The 18620-nt window shown below is 43.9% G+C and overlaps 1 long non-coding RNA gene across 1 annotated transcript; it reads right to left on the reverse strand.

Annotated features, from left to right (window-relative positions):
• Positions 1 to 306: 306 nt before the first annotated feature.
• On the reverse strand, positions 307 to 17086 carry LOC134428224 (uncharacterized). Its single transcript, XR_010030345.1, has 3 exons — positions 16956 to 17086; positions 16268 to 16374; positions 307 to 368 (listed from the first exon to the last, which is right to left on the reverse strand). It is a non-coding gene; the product is annotated as an uncharacterized LOC134428224 (long non-coding RNA).
• Between the last annotated feature and the right edge of the window lie 1534 nt (positions 17087 to 18620).

The following is an 18620-nucleotide window of genomic DNA, read 5'->3' on the forward strand; positions in this document are numbered from 1 at the left end:
ATAGGCAGGTTATAGATGAGCTATAAATTTCTTTGCAAACATTTGCCTTAAGGAGAAGAGACTGATTTTTCTTGCATCCTCAGAAACAGGATCTGTTGCTCCACAAAACTGTATTTGAGCTTGTGAGCTTAGTTTAAAATGGGATTATTAACAGGCAGATCCAACTTTAGAAAAATTGTTGGTTTACACAATTACTACAGGATTTAAGAAAAAGTAATGCAAAGTGCACTGACCTGTAGTCATACTTGGGTTGAAGATCTCAGCAGATGAAGGCCAGCTCCTCAAGGCAGATAATGTAAAATAACTTGCCTCAACTGTTCTTGGTTAACTCCCATTTGAAGGCACAAAGGCATCCTTTTCCTAGTCAACTAGCAGGCAGTAAAAAAAAAAATGGAATCAGCTAATGGAGAAACATGGGGGGGGAAAAGTGTCCTTAGAAGGAGCTCCTCTTATGTGGGGAATGTGAAGTGCGTTACTTTTTGTGCATTAATTTTCCAGTGTAATTTAGCAAAAGGAAGAGGTAAAAATTGTCCTCAAACATAGTGTGGCAACTGTGCCAGGCCCTCAGCAGGCTGAGTGGGCTGGATCCCTTGGGCTGGTGCTGCCCCGAGCACAGGCAGCAGCAGGAAGAGCCAGAGAGCTCCGGGAGCACTCCCAGCCCAGCTGCATCTCAGCCCTGCCTGCAGAGATGCGGCCTCAAAAGCAGAGGTTTGCCTGTGACCTCTGAGGGCTGTGACAAGCTTGGCACCTGTGCTCTGCCTCCCGCAGTGTGCCCAGTGCCACTCTGGATGGGCTAACAGGCTGCAGGGCATGAGCAAAGGAATCTCTCCTTTCTTTCCCCAAGTCCATCTGCAACCCTCAGTCTGAGGCTGAGACACAGTCTGATAACAGCTTCACTGAAAGATTTCTGGGAGCAAGGTAAGGACTGTCATTTCCCAAATGCCACTGCCATTTAGAAGAGTTTATGTATAGCAAGCATAGCGTCATCTCTTTGGGGTTTTTTTGTTTTGTTATTAAATTGCACACGAGCTAACAACTGAAATATAAATTAATTTATGCTGCACATTTGGCTTTGGAGTATCAGCATGACAGGGAACTGTATGAGCCCGTTTTCTGCTCAGTGAGAGAGCCAGCAGTGATGTTTCACTCAGTGCACTCTCTGACAGGCCGGGTGTGCACACCGAGGGACCAAGGCAGTGTCCCTGCTCTGTGCTCACCCACGGCCTGGGGAGAGGGAGCTCTGATCTGTGAGACAGCACAGCTTCCACTGCACAAACACAACCCTGGGCTTATGCAAAGCTTTTCCCACTGACATTCAGATTAGCCCAAAAACACTGTGAAAGAGCATGATAGTGTGGCCAAGGGGAAAAGCAGGAAAGCCGCCCCTTTGGAGAATGGTGAACCTTAACAAGGGATGTAAGGAAAAGCACGACATTATTTCTTAGGGAAATAATCACCATTCAGCTGCTTTTAGAGAAATGCGTGGGATTTGGTGAGGTGCTTTAATGTTCAGCCGTCAGGATGCAAAGCAGGGGTGCCCCCTCCCACACCCCAGGCACCCCTGGCCCCCTGGCCCTGCTCAGGGGCAGCAGCCGTGGTGCCCACATGGTGCCCAGCGTGCGGCTGGCCTCGAGCTCTGCTGTGCCCACCACCAATCTAACCTGACTGATCAGGGCACTTCTCCATTAAAAATATCCTCAACTACAAAGTTCAAAATAACTGTGTTGTTATTGTAAATAACAGGGTGTTTATTAATGAGTGAATGATGATGCTAATAAATTTTGATATATATAATCATTAAATAATTTGCCAGCACATTCTAAATGAAATTTCCTAAAAAATGCAATGAATGGAGCTGGAAAGAGTAGGTGTATTGAATCTCTCTTTTCCCTCGCAGTTCTGCTTAAGCAGAGTGATGAATCAGGAAAAGACACAATTTAAAGACCCTCATGGCCTTGTCTGTGCCTTACACGCCGTAAAGGACCATTGGCCAGCACTGGAAGGTGCTGCAGCTTTTCAGAAGGATGAGAATTCATTGATACAACCTTAAAGTCATAGCTCAATGCTAATTTCTGAAGAATAAAGTCAAGAAGAACCAGTATAAATTCAGAGGCACTTTAGTGTGACTGAAGCCAAGAGAAACTGATGTGTGATTTAAAGAGCTCATAAAAGCAGACAACTGGCTTTAGAATCTATGGAAAGCAATAAAGCAGTTAAAAATTCTCCCAGTTGCAATGCCTATAGATTTCCTTATCTGAAATTCTTTGGCTAAGCCCCTGGAGCAAATTGCAGGGCACGTGATGGAGTTTTGTCTTTCAGCCCGGGGCTCCGGGGCAGCTCCGGGCCCCCCTTGCTGACCCCCTCGGCACACAGTGGCTCCCCGATGGGGGAGCTCGGCTTGGCGGCAGCGTCTAGACATTCCCAGCTACTATCCTTCCTGACAGTCTCATGCCAGTGGTAATTTAAAAATTGTTTGGGATAGGCTGCGCCTCATAGACGCAGGGAGCCAGCAATAACCCCCAGTTCAGTGACCCTGGTCGGATCATCAAACAGGCCGTACAGGCAGGCGCGGTTCAGCCTTGGGTCAGGAATCATGACCTCCCCTGACCTTTTTTGTAGATTTAAAATTGTTTTGAGAAAGAGAAGAATAAAAAAAGATACAACTCCAGGCAATTCTGGAAAGCAGTCCAGCTTCCTGTACTGTACACATGCATATAAGTAACATGTTTAAACAGATGCAGCTCTGGCAGGCCTGAAAAATTAGGATTTAGGTACTTTGTGCATTTTTTTTCTAATAGAGTGCACATTGCTTCTATTTACTTTGAAAACTTTGAAGTTAAAAGAAACTGTATGAAAATATTATCTTCGCTACATTTACTAGCAAGGCAGAAAAGAAAAGCAGGTAAATTTATTTTTAGAAAAATTACAAATAAGATAAGCAAAATAGAAAAATCACTCTACGTGGGAATTTTCAGATGTGTTACAGAAAATTGTCTGGTGTATCAGCAGTGTGTACCAGATGAAAAATATTAACACTGAGATTACTAGACAAATTACCTTGTAAGAGTAATATGCATACAAACATAGGCTGGTTGGTTTTCAAAGGTTTCCTTTGTGTGCATAGTATTTGCAGTCACAACCAATAAAACAAAATATACTGGCACTCTCTTTGTGGTTTTGGTTTTGGAATTGCATAATGGTGACTAATATTTTCTCAAAACCTACTTTATAGTGTTTACTTAGCAGAATTTTCATGCACTGTACCTGGAAATTATGAAATGTACTTTGTGTGCTTCCAAAGGGTTGTGAAGGCTTAGGAAGAGGTTTACCAGTTTATGGAAAGAGAGCAGAAACTATTTCTCCTCTCTAGGCTTTCCTATGGGCTGGTACAGATCAGAAACGCGTCAGCCAGGAGAGGCAAGGGAAGAGTAAAGTTACGGGAGCTCTCCAAGAAACATAAAAATATCAAGTGGGAAAATGAACTGCATGCCCCAAAATGGCATAGGATTTTACAGGGGCAAACTCAGTTTAACAACACCAAGGACATCAATGTTTTTGCTGTTTTACAAAAGAAAAACATGTAAATTTCTGTTACATCAGTCACTGGAGAAAAGCAAATGAGAGAAGCAGGTGATTCCAGGAACTTGCCTTTTCTAGCACACTATCTGCCATGGGCCTGACTCTGCTCAGTCTACATGATGCAGGGCTCACTCAGCAAAAACCTTTGCTATCACTTTTTAATCAGTAATGGCAATTTAAAACAGTAGTTGTATGGTTTCTCTCCACCCTGTTTCAAGTGTCCCAGCTCCAGCCTTACCCTTTGCTGCCAGAGTACGTGCTCATTACGATGTGCAATGACAGTAAACCAGCCCAAGCTCACAACTCACATTGACTGAACACAGCAAAAAGTTCTGGTTCACAGGGACTCCTGGAAGCTGCAAATTATTAAAGATTACCTGAAATTATTGTTCTCTATGCACCCAAAGATAAAGTCATCCTACTTGAGGAAAGCAGCACGGGAACAGCCCACCCCAGAACTTGTGCTACAAAGGGGCTTTCCTGTCTTGAGACCTGAAGATATTGTCGTGCTTAAGTAGGAGTAAGAGGAGAAGGCAACAGAATTCTAAAGGCTAAAGAGATCATGGAATTGTGTCAGGGGACTTATACGGGGCCCGTGTCAAGCTGCAGCCCATGGGATAACCAGCACTTCCCCATAAAAGGTACAGAAATCTGAAAACCATCAGTAAAAGAGGAAAATCAGTTTTGAGCGAGATGCCTCCAAATATGAGGCCGCAGCAGCACGCAGTCAGCAGGGTTTGCAGGGCAGTGAGAAGGGAACAGCATCCCGAGCAAGAGGAGCAGCAGTGCCGCGGCAGGGCCTGGCTGGGGACACGGCCCAGCACGGGACACTCCAGCCCCACACACCCCCGGACATCTCTCCCAGCCTCTCTGTGTCTACACCTCTCATGTTATGCTGGAAGGTTTCCCCTGTGGCTGCATCAGTAGCTGACTGAAACACAAATGCTGTGAGTCTTTAGAGCACCCAAACAATAGGAGTTATGATGGCTCTGGAATCTACAGTGCTACTGGTGCTAATAATTAGTTGCTGTAATTTAAATAAAATATAAGTAGTGTAAATAATTAAATCTGCATGAAAACATCCATCAGGAGACCAAGCAACAAAAAGAAAATCGCTTCTAAAACTTAACATCAAATTGATTCAATTTTAAGGCCTGAATTTCTGCTTCCCATGGGGGCTGGTATGGGAGAGCGAGGGCAGAGCCAGCGAGATGCTATTGTGTTTCTATAGCAACGGGGGGTTTCAAGTAGCCTCTGCCATTCCCTATGATTGTTAAAATCACTACACAGTGTATAGAGTGGCCAAGAGAAGCAACAGCCAATAAATGCAGAAAATCCTTAAATCAAAGAGACACAGAAATAAGAGATGGAAACAACCTGTTAGACCATCTTGTTCATTCCCTGAGGCCCTAAGCAGCATTATTAACAGTCTCAAGAACCTTGAAAACCTCTAAAAATTCCATCCAAGACAACATGTAAAAACTTACTGAAAGAGAGAGCAATATTTCAGGAAGATATAAAAAAATCTTTCTAATCTGCTTTCAGTAGGTGTGTGCAAACCGTACTGAGCATGCTGAGATATCAGGTTCTCCAGCATTTGAGAAACGGGATGCAGGGGCGAGGTTTCATGGCATTATTCACCATAACACAAGTACTTTTGCCAAAGATAAAACATCCTATAAAAACATCCTGACAGCTATATCCCTCCAAATTCTCCCCTCCTTGCCATGGAACAGATTTCTGTACCCTAAAAACAGAAGAATTATTTTGAAGAACCTGCCTATCCATTTCAGATGGTAGTTCCAGGTGTCCCATTGTTGAGCTGCAGAATAAACTTAAAAGAGAAAGAAGATATTTTAGATAAACATTTGTGTGACAGGTATAGCCCCCCTCCTTTTCTTTTGCAGTGAGAGTGAAGGGAGGGATTAGACTGAGCCAAATTGGTGAGACTCTTGTCAGGACGACAGAAAGAATGCCTGCACATACCAAAGCATCCTGGGTGTCAGACTCTGCAAAAGCACACATATTCCACTCTAAAAAAATAATAAAAAAAAAAAATTCGTATGTATTATTCAGATGGTACAAGACTGGAGAAATGTACCTCGTCTTGTTCTCAGTATTGCAAAGCACTTTAAGACATGCTGGTGGAAGCCAGTACCCTCTCACCCATGTTTTATGCCTACCAGCCCAAATAATTGCTCTTACACAAAACTGTGCTGCTCCAGAGTAATTCACTAAGCAAATAGCATTAATATAGTTTTGCTCAGGTTAAAGGAAGATGCATCTTTTCCATAGGGATTATATGTTGTCTTCAGGCAGAGCTATGACTACAGGTATGATTTCAGCAGCAGCACAGACATATCCTGAAGGAATATAGAAATATCTGGGAATGTAGATATATCCAAAGGACTGCTACCTCCACCTTGGCATTGAATTATTGCTGTGCTACGTAACACAGTGACCCAGGCAACTGCAGGTTGTCTATAGCTACATATCTGCTGTTAAGGGGCACATGTCACCCAAAGTTCGGGAAGAGGCTAAATATTGGGAAGATGAGGTAAGGGCAGGACTGTATTTCCTTCCCATGCTTACCTGTCAATCCCAGCCTCTCCTGAACTGCTAGAGCTCAGTGACGACCCAGAGCAGCACCAGGCTCGTGCCATTTTCCAGTGGTCTACACCTCTCCAATCTCGCCTCAGATACATCCCTTTCTTTCCCAGCCTGACAAAGGCTAGCGAGGAAAAAGCAACTCATCTCTGGAGCAGGAGCTGCCAAGAGAGTTCTTCTACAGCTGCTGATCCAAGCTATTTTAATCTGTCAGCAATAGGTGAGGAGGAGGAGTAATGCTCAGCAGCTGACACAGAAGTGCTGGTATCTTTGCACATGCTTTATTCTCTTGCAACCATCTATTGGTAACACCTGGGCTCTCAAGAAAAGAAGACATCTTGTCTCATATTTTTATTTCCATGTTTTATCCCGTCTGCTGTTCTTTCCAAGTGTGAGACCCAGATCATGTTAATATTCAGGACAATTTCCTCTTTTGATAAAGATATGTGGACTTTGAAGCTAGCACAGCCTGGGATCCCATTACCAGGCTAGTTGCATTTCCAGTGGAAATGGGTCTCATTTTGTTTACAGATAAAAAATAAAAAAGAGGTATCATCTATTATCCCAAGGGCATTGTTTACATTAATTTATCAACTGCTTCCAAGGAGCAACAGAGTTCAAGAGCATTACAAAACAACGAGAACCCATCCTGGATTGAGTTACTGAAAGAATTACAGCTGACACTAAGAACTCCTTGAAATGTCTTAAGGGAAACTGCAGACAATGGGCTGTATTATTTAGCAGAATAAAGGTGATACAGGGGATGCTTGAGACCAAGAAGGCAGTGTCAGTGAGTCTACCACAAGCATCAGCTCTGGTTGTACTAGCAGGAATCCCAAACCAAGGAAAGGAGATGTTAAAGTCAAAGAAAGCCATTCTGCTGAAAGCTCAGTGATTTTTATTCTTTCTTCTCCAACATGTAGCGACATACTAGACTGACAGACATACTGTTTGCTTACTGTTTTATCAATACTTTCCTTATAATCATTAGTCCAAAAGATGAAAAAGTATTTGAGTTATTAAATAAAATCACAACATATTTCTGGTATTTCACAGGCAGAAAATGAGAATATTTGCTGGACATTATTCTCTAGAGTCCTTATAACTAGCTAAAGACACCAAGCATAGGGTGCAAAAGGTAAACGAAAATGTTTAGTTCAGGTTCTGATGTTGATTTACTCTTGGGATACTTCACAACTCTCCCATTCCAAGCAGAGGTGGTGAAATTCCTTTCCAAGACAGATTCAATATTTTCTTGACAAGTATCAAGTGGAGGCAGCACTCTGTTATCAATAGCGCTGAATGAATCTCCTGTCTGTAATTAGCTAATAAAGCATGAGAGTCTTAAGCTCTGTTAGTGGGAGAGCTTTATTGCATTGTGGGTAGCAACAGTAGGCAGAGTTTTCCCATTTCACACATACTTGTAGCTCTTGGCTTGATATTTCTGCACTTGGCCAGTTTGTGGAGCACTATATGAAATTTAGTCAGATGAGTCTTTTTACTGCCACGGTATCAGGGTAGTTCTCAGCCTCTTGAGAAAATCTACAGAGAGCAATAAAGCCATATTGTCCAACCAAGCTCAGTAATTGGGTCAAAGCACTGTTAGGGGGTTCAAAATAATTTTTCACTCAATGCTTTTTATGAGTAGTTGCTCTCTACACCGAGGGGCAGCACGTGCCTCCCTGCACCTTTCTGAGGCTGGAGAGTGCAGGCCCTTCCCCAGGAGCTGCTCAAGTCCTCGTTTCCTGCACAGCCCCACTACCCTGTGCTGGTCCTGCTTTGGGAGAACCCAGGGGTTTTCAGAAAAGTGAGAAGATATTTTACTCTCCCTTCTTATTGACACAATTATTTGACTGGGCCGTCCTGCTGAGATCAATCTCTCCTTTCCTGGGATGGGGTGTCTGTTCAATGCTTGGTTTCGTGGAGCAGAGCTGGGCTGACTGCTCAGATCTGTGCCGCTGTTGTGGTGCTGGCTACCCCCTGCCATACCCACAGAAATCCTTCCATATTCAGAGCACACGTTCTGGCATGCCATCTGATCCAAATTAGAGCTGCTCTGCACTGGGTTCCTAGCTCAGCACTGAATTCCAGCTGCGGTAAGCCACTAACGCTGTTACACCTAGTCTCTAATTTGAATGCATTTTACATTTCGATATATTATGTCTGAACGTTAAAAATGTCCACAAGAGGTGGACTTTTCCTGTTTCATCACCTGCAGTGCAGTCAGCCTACAGAAAGTCAAGGCTTTATGCAAATTGTCTTCTCTGCTGCCTGGCTGAGAAGGCAGAATCCCAGCCAGAGGGTTGAGTGGCCGCAGACATGGGACTTGTCTGCCACCAGGGACAGAGCCCTTCAGTGATGCTGCTGAGATCCCTGGGCCGTGTCCTGGGCTGGGGTCCACCTCCAACCCACCAGGATGCAGTTGTTCAGAAGTCAAAGACAGCAGCTTATGGAGGCTTTTTGAATTGTGAAAAAGTTGAAAACACTGAGGAAACACCTGGCTTGGCTGATTTACAGGTGCAAACTGATTGCCGATGTGGCTTTGGAAGCAGATTCCACACACCAGTAGATGCACTTGGTCTGACAGCTTCATGTTAGATTTTAATAACCTAATACCTGGGTGCTGCTCCACGGGAAGCGCCAGACACCAAGTCTAGGTAGGCCAGAGTTACACTGACACACAGGTGTTAAACTAACTCGCAGGTGAATTTGTGGGCAGTGTCTCAGCCTTCTGCAGTGCTTCCCTCTCCCTGCTGCCCAGAGCACACAGCTGGGAGGAGCCTGTGGTGCACATTGGCTCCTGTAAGAATAGCTCCACAAGAAGCTTGCAATGCCAGATGAAATTAAGATGGAAAGACAATCTGTACATGGACAGCTTTTCATTCAGGTCAAAAAAATATTAATGAGAAAGGAAGTTTGAAAACAAGGTCAAGAGGGACAAGAGAAACAAATGCTCATCTTAACAGAAGCCAAAAGCAACTTCGGCTTACAAATTCAGAACTTATCTTGGATTAGAATTGGTTTTAGCATAGGAAAACAATGAACTTAAGAGAACACAAACTGGCTGTTAATTGCACCATGCTTATTTTCAATTTTCCTTTCAGTTGTCCCCTGTGCCCTCAGTTAGTAGAAACCTGGTATTCTAGGCAAGGAAAATATCTGTTGAGTTGAATTTCTCCCCATCCACAGTGAGGAACTCTGGCTCCAGTTAGATCTGAAGCTGAACAGCTGAGAGTAATACTGACAGCAAATTCAGAGCCCTAATGTCCCCAGAACACTTCTTGTCTCACCTAGCATCAGGGTGGATTCACAGTGAACTTCCTGCAAGAAAAGGTGTATTAGGAATTCCAGGAAACCCTGAAATAGATGGAACAAGTGGCACACAGGAACATGACATTTAGTTTTTGTAAGTTCATAGTGGCTTATTAAAATATCCCTGTAGACTTAGAAGTCATACAGCATCAGCGGTGAATGTATTTTTGAGAAAATGTGATTTAAGTTAGAAATGTAGCAGGTGGCGAGAAGTAGCAAAGGCCAACTGCTTGCAAGGGGTGGGGACAAAGTGACAGCATGACTGGCAGTAAAGGGGCCTCTTTAGCTATAGCCTGTCCTGGAGTGTCTGGACAAGGAGGCACAGCAGGACAAGCCCAGGGAGGGCAGCCGACACCAGCAAAGAGCCCGGGTCATCCAGCGAGTCTGTGGCAGTGAGGGAGGTCCCGGGCCAAGACACAAAGTCAATCCACAGCTCAGGGTCACGTCCAGTGCAGGTAACTAGCGCCAGAGACGTGCTTTCATCTGCCTCTGCAAATTTCCTAGTACAAGATACTTTCCATGTTAGTTACATTAATTTTAAGAAACTAAAAAAGGGCAGGAAAATCACCCCCAAAATGAACAGGTTTATTTCAAAAAATTAAATGCAGCATAAATAAATAATTAATAAAGAATAAACAAAACATATGGTGACCATCCTGCCCTCAATCTTCATCCCCCTCCCCCGTCAGGGTGGAGGTCAGGAGAATGGCTGGCATAAACTGTGTGTAAAATGCTGGGGGGGTGGCTAGATCTTGCAAATCTTGGAGGGATGAGTACAATGATGGCATCGCAGAGAGAATCCTTCTTCCCACTTCTCCTCACCTGTGCCCTGTAGGCACCACCTTTTCCAGAGCTGGAGGGAGATAAAATGGCTCTCTTGCAGCACGAGGACCTCACATAGTGCTGCAGTCGAGTGCAGTGCTGAGCCTGCTGGGCACGTGGCTGACCAGCCCCAGGCAAACCCTGCTCAGTCTCTGGGCTACCCCGCCACAGAGCATCTGCAGCATCACTTGTGCAAAGACAGGAGCAGCCCCTGTGCAGCCCCCTGACAGAGCCCAGGCAAAGCTCCTGCGTCTGCTGACTGAGGAGGTGTGAGGCCAAGCACAGGAGCTGCCCATCCAGCCAGGTACCTTCTCCAATAACCTGCTCAGTGGAGAAAGCACCCAGCTCCAATGCCAGCTCATTGGAGGTTGCAGGTGATTTGATCTGTATTTCAAAAAGAAATTACAGCTGGTTTGTTCCTTCGCTCCAGCTGAATACTGCAGCTTTATGCTCAGCAGATGTGCAGAAGGGAAGACAATTTTCCATGACAGCAAAGCCAGAAGAACTACAGGAACTCTCTCCTCCCAGGCAGCTCACCATTAAGACTGACCAGTCTCAGAAGAGGGGAGCCAGCACGGCGGGTAATTCGCTGAGAGGGGGCGTGCATGGCAGCGGCAGCAGCAGCTGCTGCTTCAGCTCCTCCCAAGCTGACACTCACACTGCTGATGCACATTTTACAGGAGCAATCTTAGGGGTAGAGAGAGTGATGGAAGGTAAGAAACAAGGGGGTTAGGACGAGGTTCTGGTTTCTGTAACTGTAAGTAAGCAACTTATAAAAATAATAGCAATTTTGAATGTTTCAAGAAATTAAATCAAAGCCATAAAATTGAAATAATGAAAATGAAGTTGTTTAAATTTTACTTTAAACACTATAATGAAATTGCTGCAATGGGTAGCTTTTGTGGAATGTCTGCAAATTATTTGCATCGATCTGCTAATAATAGGATATGGAATGCTTTTCATCACCAGAGAAGCTGTAGTTATTAGTCAGCCTTAAGGTTGTTGGTTCAGTTCATTATTCTCAATTATGCTAATGGAAAAGCAGGTGTAGAGAAATGAGGCGGTTGATTTTCCCCCAATTGCTGGAACCCAGCAGCTCTAGGTACCTCCCCAGGTCTTTGCTCTTACCAGCTGGTTTTGTTCAGCTGGTCAGAATGTCCTGGACCCATGGACAGGAAATACGGATGTTTGTTTTTTTAAAAAAGTGAAATATGTTCTAAAGCAAGGCAACCACAATCAACCTAAGCAGGACCCCCACCTCACCTGCTGTTCTTCTAAACTATACTGTGGAGCTTATCTAGGCAATAGCTGAAATGAAAATATCCAAGTCAGGGAACATTTGTTTTCCTAAAATCTTCCTGTTTGCAGGCAAAATTCTTTCAGTGGAACAAGATGTTCACATGCTGTTGTGGAGCCAGGAATAAATGAGCACTCAGGCAGGTAGTCAGCAGCTCCAAACCTCCTTCGCTGTTGGTCACTAGGAAAGGTTCAGGATGTGGCTCCCTTGCCTTGTGCCATAGCTCAGGACACAGCAAACAGTGACAGGTGACTCTACATGGCACTTACAGCAAGCACAGCAAGACAGATTATGTAATGGGCTGGATTCGCTCTACTGAATAATAGCCACGTCCTTTCACCACTGGGCAAGGGGCAGACAACAAGATAATTAAAAGTAATCAATAAAAAATACGGGCAAATAAGTAATTTTATAGTGTTGCATTTCTATCAGCAGGTTACAAGGCAAGGCACTTCAGAATTTAAAACAGGTCAGAAAAAATGACAAAACCCAAAATGATGCAGAGAGAAATACATAAGTTTAGGCAGTGATGCAGAAAGAAGCATGCTGTGGCGTGTAAAGTGTCTCTCTGCCTATCAGAGGTACCTCTGGGCCCCTACAGCTGGCACAAACTGCAGTGAGAATGGTTAGGGGTGAGATGGCACCCACGGGACAAAGGCTGCAGTGAAGGTAGATAACAGACCCAACCCAACTGGAAGAAACTGCTCTCCTCTACCAAGTGTTTCAGTTGCCAAAATCTCTTGAGATTCAAAGAGCATTTGTGTGTGTATACACACATATATACACTTAATGTATTCCCACATTAGAACTTAATCTTCCGCTACAGTTTCCTTCTTAGAGCTGTTCCTATTTGCATAACTAAAATGAGGACAGGACAGTCTTTTGTGCATTTATTTTTTACTCAAGACAGGGGCACCACCTAACGGCCACTGGATCCTGGCTTGGCTTCCCTGCAGCTGGCAAGGCCTCCCCACTGAAGCTACAGCTGGCAGAGAGGAAATCCAGCTGTGCAGCCAGGTTACCAATCACCAGTCCTGCAAACCAGCAGGACTGATCAGGGCCCCTTACATCCCACGTACGCGCACACCCACAGCGCTCAGCCTGCACGCACAGCTGATCCTCAGAAAGAAAATAAAGCCTCCCTGATAGCGAGGCCCTGGCACAGAGCAGGGACAGCTCTGGCTCTGAGGGCTGGGCTGGCACAGCAGCTCCGGAGCAGCATCCCTGAGGGCCGATAGCTCTCCATCCTGAACGCTTTCAGCCCTTTTGCTTTTGTGGCTGGGCACCTGAAACACCCTTCAGCGGCATGCGCTCTTCCCTTCAGCTTTAGATAAACCGCTGGTTTACAGCATGCTCATGGGAAATTCAGAGATTGCTCATTTTCTATGGCCATTGGCAAGGCACAATTCAATTCTTGCGGGTTTGCCAGCTTGCTATACACACCTATACAGGAAAGCTTGTCCCAATTTAAAGTGCCTTTAGGAACTACGGGGAAACTTATGCAACTAACCTAACAATTACATCAGTAAAATTACATGACAAAAAGGGCACCATGAAAGACTTTGGGACACACTTTGGGACTTGGGAAGGAACATGCTTTCTGAATAATTTCTCACAATAAGCCATAAAAACTTTTAAAAAGTAATACCCCTTCTCCTTATGCTAATAGGGCAAGTCTAACTCCAGGCAAATTTTGAATTTGTGTAAATGTCACCTGTTAAGCTGGGGGGAATTCTTCACCTGTACCAAAATGCTTCTTACACAATAGTCTTTTGCCATCCACGTGCCTAGACATGCTTCAGCTTATCATCTTTGCATAGTCATCATTCTCCAATTAACTTGAGTTGTGGACAGCTACTATCAGGATCACTAACTCCTGCATGAGTCTCTCTGAAAGTTTGGTCATTTTCTAAAAATTTCAGTGGCTTTCTAAAAAGCAATCCCCCAATCAATCTCACTTATTTAGCATGATATGCTAAGGAAGCACTTTCATTTTAACATAGTCTGAAATTCATAACAAAACTTTTCATTTTATTTTTCTTATAAATATGACAAATACTATTTAACTTCTGAGTATTACATAAAAAGGTGGGAAGTTTCTGTGCCTTCCTTCTTTGTTTTCAGAGATCTACTTGTCAACCAAAAGTAAAAAATATGCCACAATTATTCCAGCAAGCAGGGGCTTCTGGAGTACGGAGCGAGTGCCAGAGACACTGCCACTAAGCGTGTCCGAGCTGCTTGCTTAGCCACAAAACCTCCTTAGTAGCCAGATGAAGATGATTACCACCCAAGCTGATGAAAGTACACTGTATCGCTTCTACCTTTTGAAAATTGCCTGGCTTTGTCAGATTTGGCAAACAGGGACCTAACCTGATTTTAGCCTTAACAAAGCAACGGTGTGGGCAACTTCCTCTCTTTTTGTAAAAGGATATGAGGAGTCTTGACTGATATGACCTTCACTGTAGTGCTTTTTTTATAGCTTTATATCACAAATTCAGTTTGGACATAATTAATTGTTTTCACTGCCAACAGGATGTAAAATCTGCATGTGTCCTACATGCACCACAGCAGCAGCAGGCAATGCTCTGCACTGCTGCAGGAATCAGCTCAGGTTAGGTCACAGCAGGTCAGTAAATAATCTGTAAAGCACTGAATAATTCAAAGGGTAATTTGGTGGTCAATGAATGTCAGACCCTTGAAATTCCATAAATCATCTCTGCAAATAATCAATAACTTCCATTAAACAATGAATTTTACAGTTTCTTCATTGCCTGTCAGTCCCGCATGAGTATGAATTTGAGGCAGGTAATTGTATATGCTCCAATAATTTTGATGATTTGCATAATAAGGAAACCAAGCTGAGTATATTCACTCACATTGAGGAAAATGTGTAACAGTGTCCTACCCAAAGATAATACAGATGGTAGGACACCATCTCATGAACACAGAGGCTCCCAGACTTTGAGATTGCCGTGGCCAGGTTCATTTGTGACACTTTGTTCTACATAAGCTTAATTTTTATTTCCCAATTTGCTTTGAAAAAAAAGGAGAATCTTAAAATCATGAACTGCCTGACTTCTATGGACTATACAATGGGTTATGTCTGCTACTTAAGAGAACTGAATCTGAATTTTAAAAGTATTTACATCTAAATATACTAACTTTATTTTGACTTCCTATGAAGATTTTCCCCAGCATACCTAATAATATGTAACAGTATCTTTTAACTAATCTTCCTTATATTGGTCCTTTAACCTTTTCAAGTGGTCATGTTCTTTTTCTGTGCTTTATTCCAAGTAAATTTGTCTCCAACAAGTAACTGCAAGGCCAGGGATATTGACGCACAGACAAGGAATGGGCAAACCACGAAAAGAAAAGCTTAGTGACATAATTTCCAGCTAAAGCAGAATGAGGGTGCCTCAGTGTCCCCAGTGGCCCAGAGCAAAGCACAGGTCCCTTCAGCCCCAGAGCCAACAGCTCTGCTGGGCACTTGCACCTGGGTAAGGCGACCTAACACTGAAGTAGAGCTCCCCCACCCAGAAACACTGACTCTCTCCCTGGGCAGCACAAAGACAATTCGTGGGCAATAGTGATCCTTACTTCTGAGGCTTGTTAATAGACTCCACAAAGCATAGCAGACAGTTATGGGTTCTTTTTTGTGGCGCTGATTTTATGTTCCCATTGCTATTATAAAACATTGAAATCTAGAGGAAACTAATATATTCATTTATTTAACCTAGAAAACTGATGAGCAGATTACCCAAGGTTACTGTACCTGCTTCAAAGATTAAACATCATTTAGAAGTCAAAGGGCAACTATTTATCGGCTGCAATGTATTTAATTCAGAGCCTTGAGCAGGATTAAATTTCTCATGGGTATTTGTGCTAATTTCAAAGGCTAGACTGACAGACAGTGTCTGAAAACAAAATTAAAGAGGGATGGATTTAAATAGAATGTTTTTCTTTCCAGAATCCAAAGTGGCCTTATTTTTCAGTTGCTGGACTGCAAAATACTTCCACGTCCTTGGAGGATCAAGGGCTATCAAAACAGACAAAAGGAAGATCTGTGATTTAGTGGCATCACAGTTCACATGGTTTATATTTCTACTAAGCTCCCTGTGCTGTTTCACAGACCATGTGGCTTGGGATTGCTTTCAGACACAAAACTATGCACGGAAGTACAGATTTAGATACAACCTAAGATACATCCACAGATATTTGGTGCTTCTGAACAATCTGTATTGAATCAAACCTGCTTATATTAAAGTATTAAATACATGTTGTCTTTAGAAATTTTCAAAGGCATCTTTGGGAAGTTGTTATGTAGAAAATGTAAGTAATTGCTTTAGACCAAAAGGACACTATGCCATCTGAACAAACAGAGCCTGCAGAGTATCTTTTAGAGTGAAGGACTATTTCACTTGTAATTACTACAGCAGCAGCATTGGATCTTATTACTCTAGCACATGCTGTCAACAAAACATATTTTTCAGTTCCTTCTTGATTAAAACAACCATTTTTGCATTTATTCAGTTATCACAATGCACTCTGAGGAAAAAAAAAGCCATGAGAGAACAGTCTGAGATAACTCAGGGAGCAGAGAAAGTGGAGAGTATCCCTTGAATCCTGAGAAAGTGCTGAATTTTTTACCTGGGAGGATCCCTCGGGTGAGCTGGAAGTCTCAGCTGCTGTGTCATGTTGTAGGTTCACCCTGGCAGCAGCTCAGCCCACAGAGACATTCACTCACACCTCTCCCCCTGTGGGATGGGGAACATAAGAGAATTGAGAGGGCAAAAGTAAGACTTGTGAGTTGAGATGGAGACACTTTAACAGTAAAGCAAAAGCTTTGTGTGCAAGCAAAGCAAAACGAGAAATTGATTCAGGACTCCTGCGGGGAGGCAGCGTCCAGCTGGCCAGGACGGGAGGGCCCCGGCACGCGCGACGGTGGCTCGGCAGGACAAGCACCACCAGCCCCACGTCCTCTCCTTCCTCGCTCTTCCCCAAGCTTCTGTTGCTGTGCCACGATGAGGGACACCCATCACTGGCCAGCTGGGGCCAGCTGTCCTGGCTGTGTCCTCTCCCACCTCTGGGGACCCCAGCCCCTTGTGGCTGGGTTGGAACTAACCGCGCTCACCAGTAACTGCACACTGCTTGGGCCGCACACTCAGATCACTGCACCGTACCAGACACTTGGAAGAAAAGTAAGGTTATCCCAGTCAAAACCAGTAAAATGAAGTACCTACAAAATTTGTTGGCCAACCATACGTAATCATAGTGAATTCTAGGAGAACAAAAGGATTTGTAAGAGAAAAGAAAAAGCATTTTGAAATTAACTAACCTCCTTTTTGAGAACCTGCAGTGAACAAGAAGATCCAGCTTTCAGCCTTGCAATGGGCATCTGAGAGGGAAGCGTTAAAAAATCTTTGGCTGGATTTGAAGATTTCTTCTAGGGAGCTATAATCAGTGCTGTGGGCACTGGTTGTAAATTAATGACCAGCAAAAGGATTTGGCTTGGAACATGAACTGTAGCAACTTATTAATTCTGTAAGCCCCTGAGCCAATGTTATGACTACTATGAGCACTTGAGGGTTTCCATTCTGTTAGGAGTCAGGCTCACCCAGCTTTATTTGCAGCGCCACTTGCCAGAGAAGGCAGAGCTCATGGATGTGTGCATCACTGGCACAGGTATCCTGCCCAATGCACTCTTTCAGGTCAAGCCACTTCCACAAGTTCATTGCACAACCTCTGACCTGATCCACTGCCAAAATCCTGGTCAGAGGGAGCTTGTTTTGTTTTTCCTTACAGTACTCATCACCTACAGAGACAACTCTGCAGGAGTAGCTCACCCAGCATGTATAGCAAACATTGCTCCAGCACTTTGGGCCTTTTCCATGAGTCTTTTGTCTAGACTGTGAGCTCCTTGGAGCCTATACCCTCAGTAGAAGCAGAGGAGACTAGATTCAGACATTGGAGTTACTCAGATTTTAGTTCCATTGCTAAAAATAAATTGCTTTGGTGCTTTTCAGTCCCTTGCAAATTTCAGAATTCCCAAATCTGGGACACAAACAGTTTAAAAGGCAGAAAACTGAAGCTAGACCCCTTTAGTTTTGCACAAGAGCTGCTAGAAGTGAGTGATTAGTCAAAACCAAAGAGCAGATCTGTGCTGATGCTGATTCCTCCTTCTGAGTAGCTCTGATCACAGCTGCAGAATTTAACATGCCTTGTAGGATGCCATACCACACTATTCACATTTTAACTTTACCAGCACCCTCCTTGATCTGTCTTCTGCTCTCTGCAGGGCACTGCTGGCTGTCACAAGGCTTTGTCATGCATAGCCACGCACCTGCAACCTGCACAAAGACAAAGCAACAGCAAATGGAATTCTCAGTGTAAAACAAGAAGCAGGACTCTTGGAGAAATAGGCAATTGCAGGGCTGCTGTACAGTACCTGCAGCGTCCCTGTTGCTCGTTCCCTGGCCGTGGTGTCAGGCACCCAGGAGAATCCTCTGCTGTGCTCCGTACTAGCACCTCTGAAATGATGTGTCTGGAGAGCTGCATGCTGGTTCAGATCACTCCAAAGCCCCCTTAGTGCTTAGTGCTGTGGGACATTAGTTCTGGATGACTAATTATTTGGTTTAAAAACAGGTCTTTTGTTTCTTGGACTATAAAGACAACATGACCACTTTCTGTACTTTTGACCCCCGGGAAAGAAAAGCCACAGATAATAGAATTAAACCCTCATTTCACTTGAGATAATATTTGTATTAGCTCCCTTAGTAAAATGTCATGTACACTGCCAAGTCTTCAGGTTATCACTTCCATAGCTGGAGTGTTTGGAGACAGGGCTTGGAAATAGGGGGTATTTGGGGGAAAGCTCTGAGAATTATAAGACCTGTAACTGTAGAACTTTTTTCCTACTCGGTCTGACATTTCCTTCAGGACTTGAGCTCAGACAAAATAACAGTTAGGATATTTTTTATTGGCCCAACACTGAAACATTATA

This window comes from Melospiza melodia, chromosome 22 (assembly GCF_035770615.1).
Source record: "Melospiza melodia melodia isolate bMelMel2 chromosome 22, bMelMel2.pri, whole genome shotgun sequence".
NCBI lineage: Eukaryota > Metazoa > Chordata > Aves > Passeriformes > Passerellidae > Melospiza > Melospiza melodia.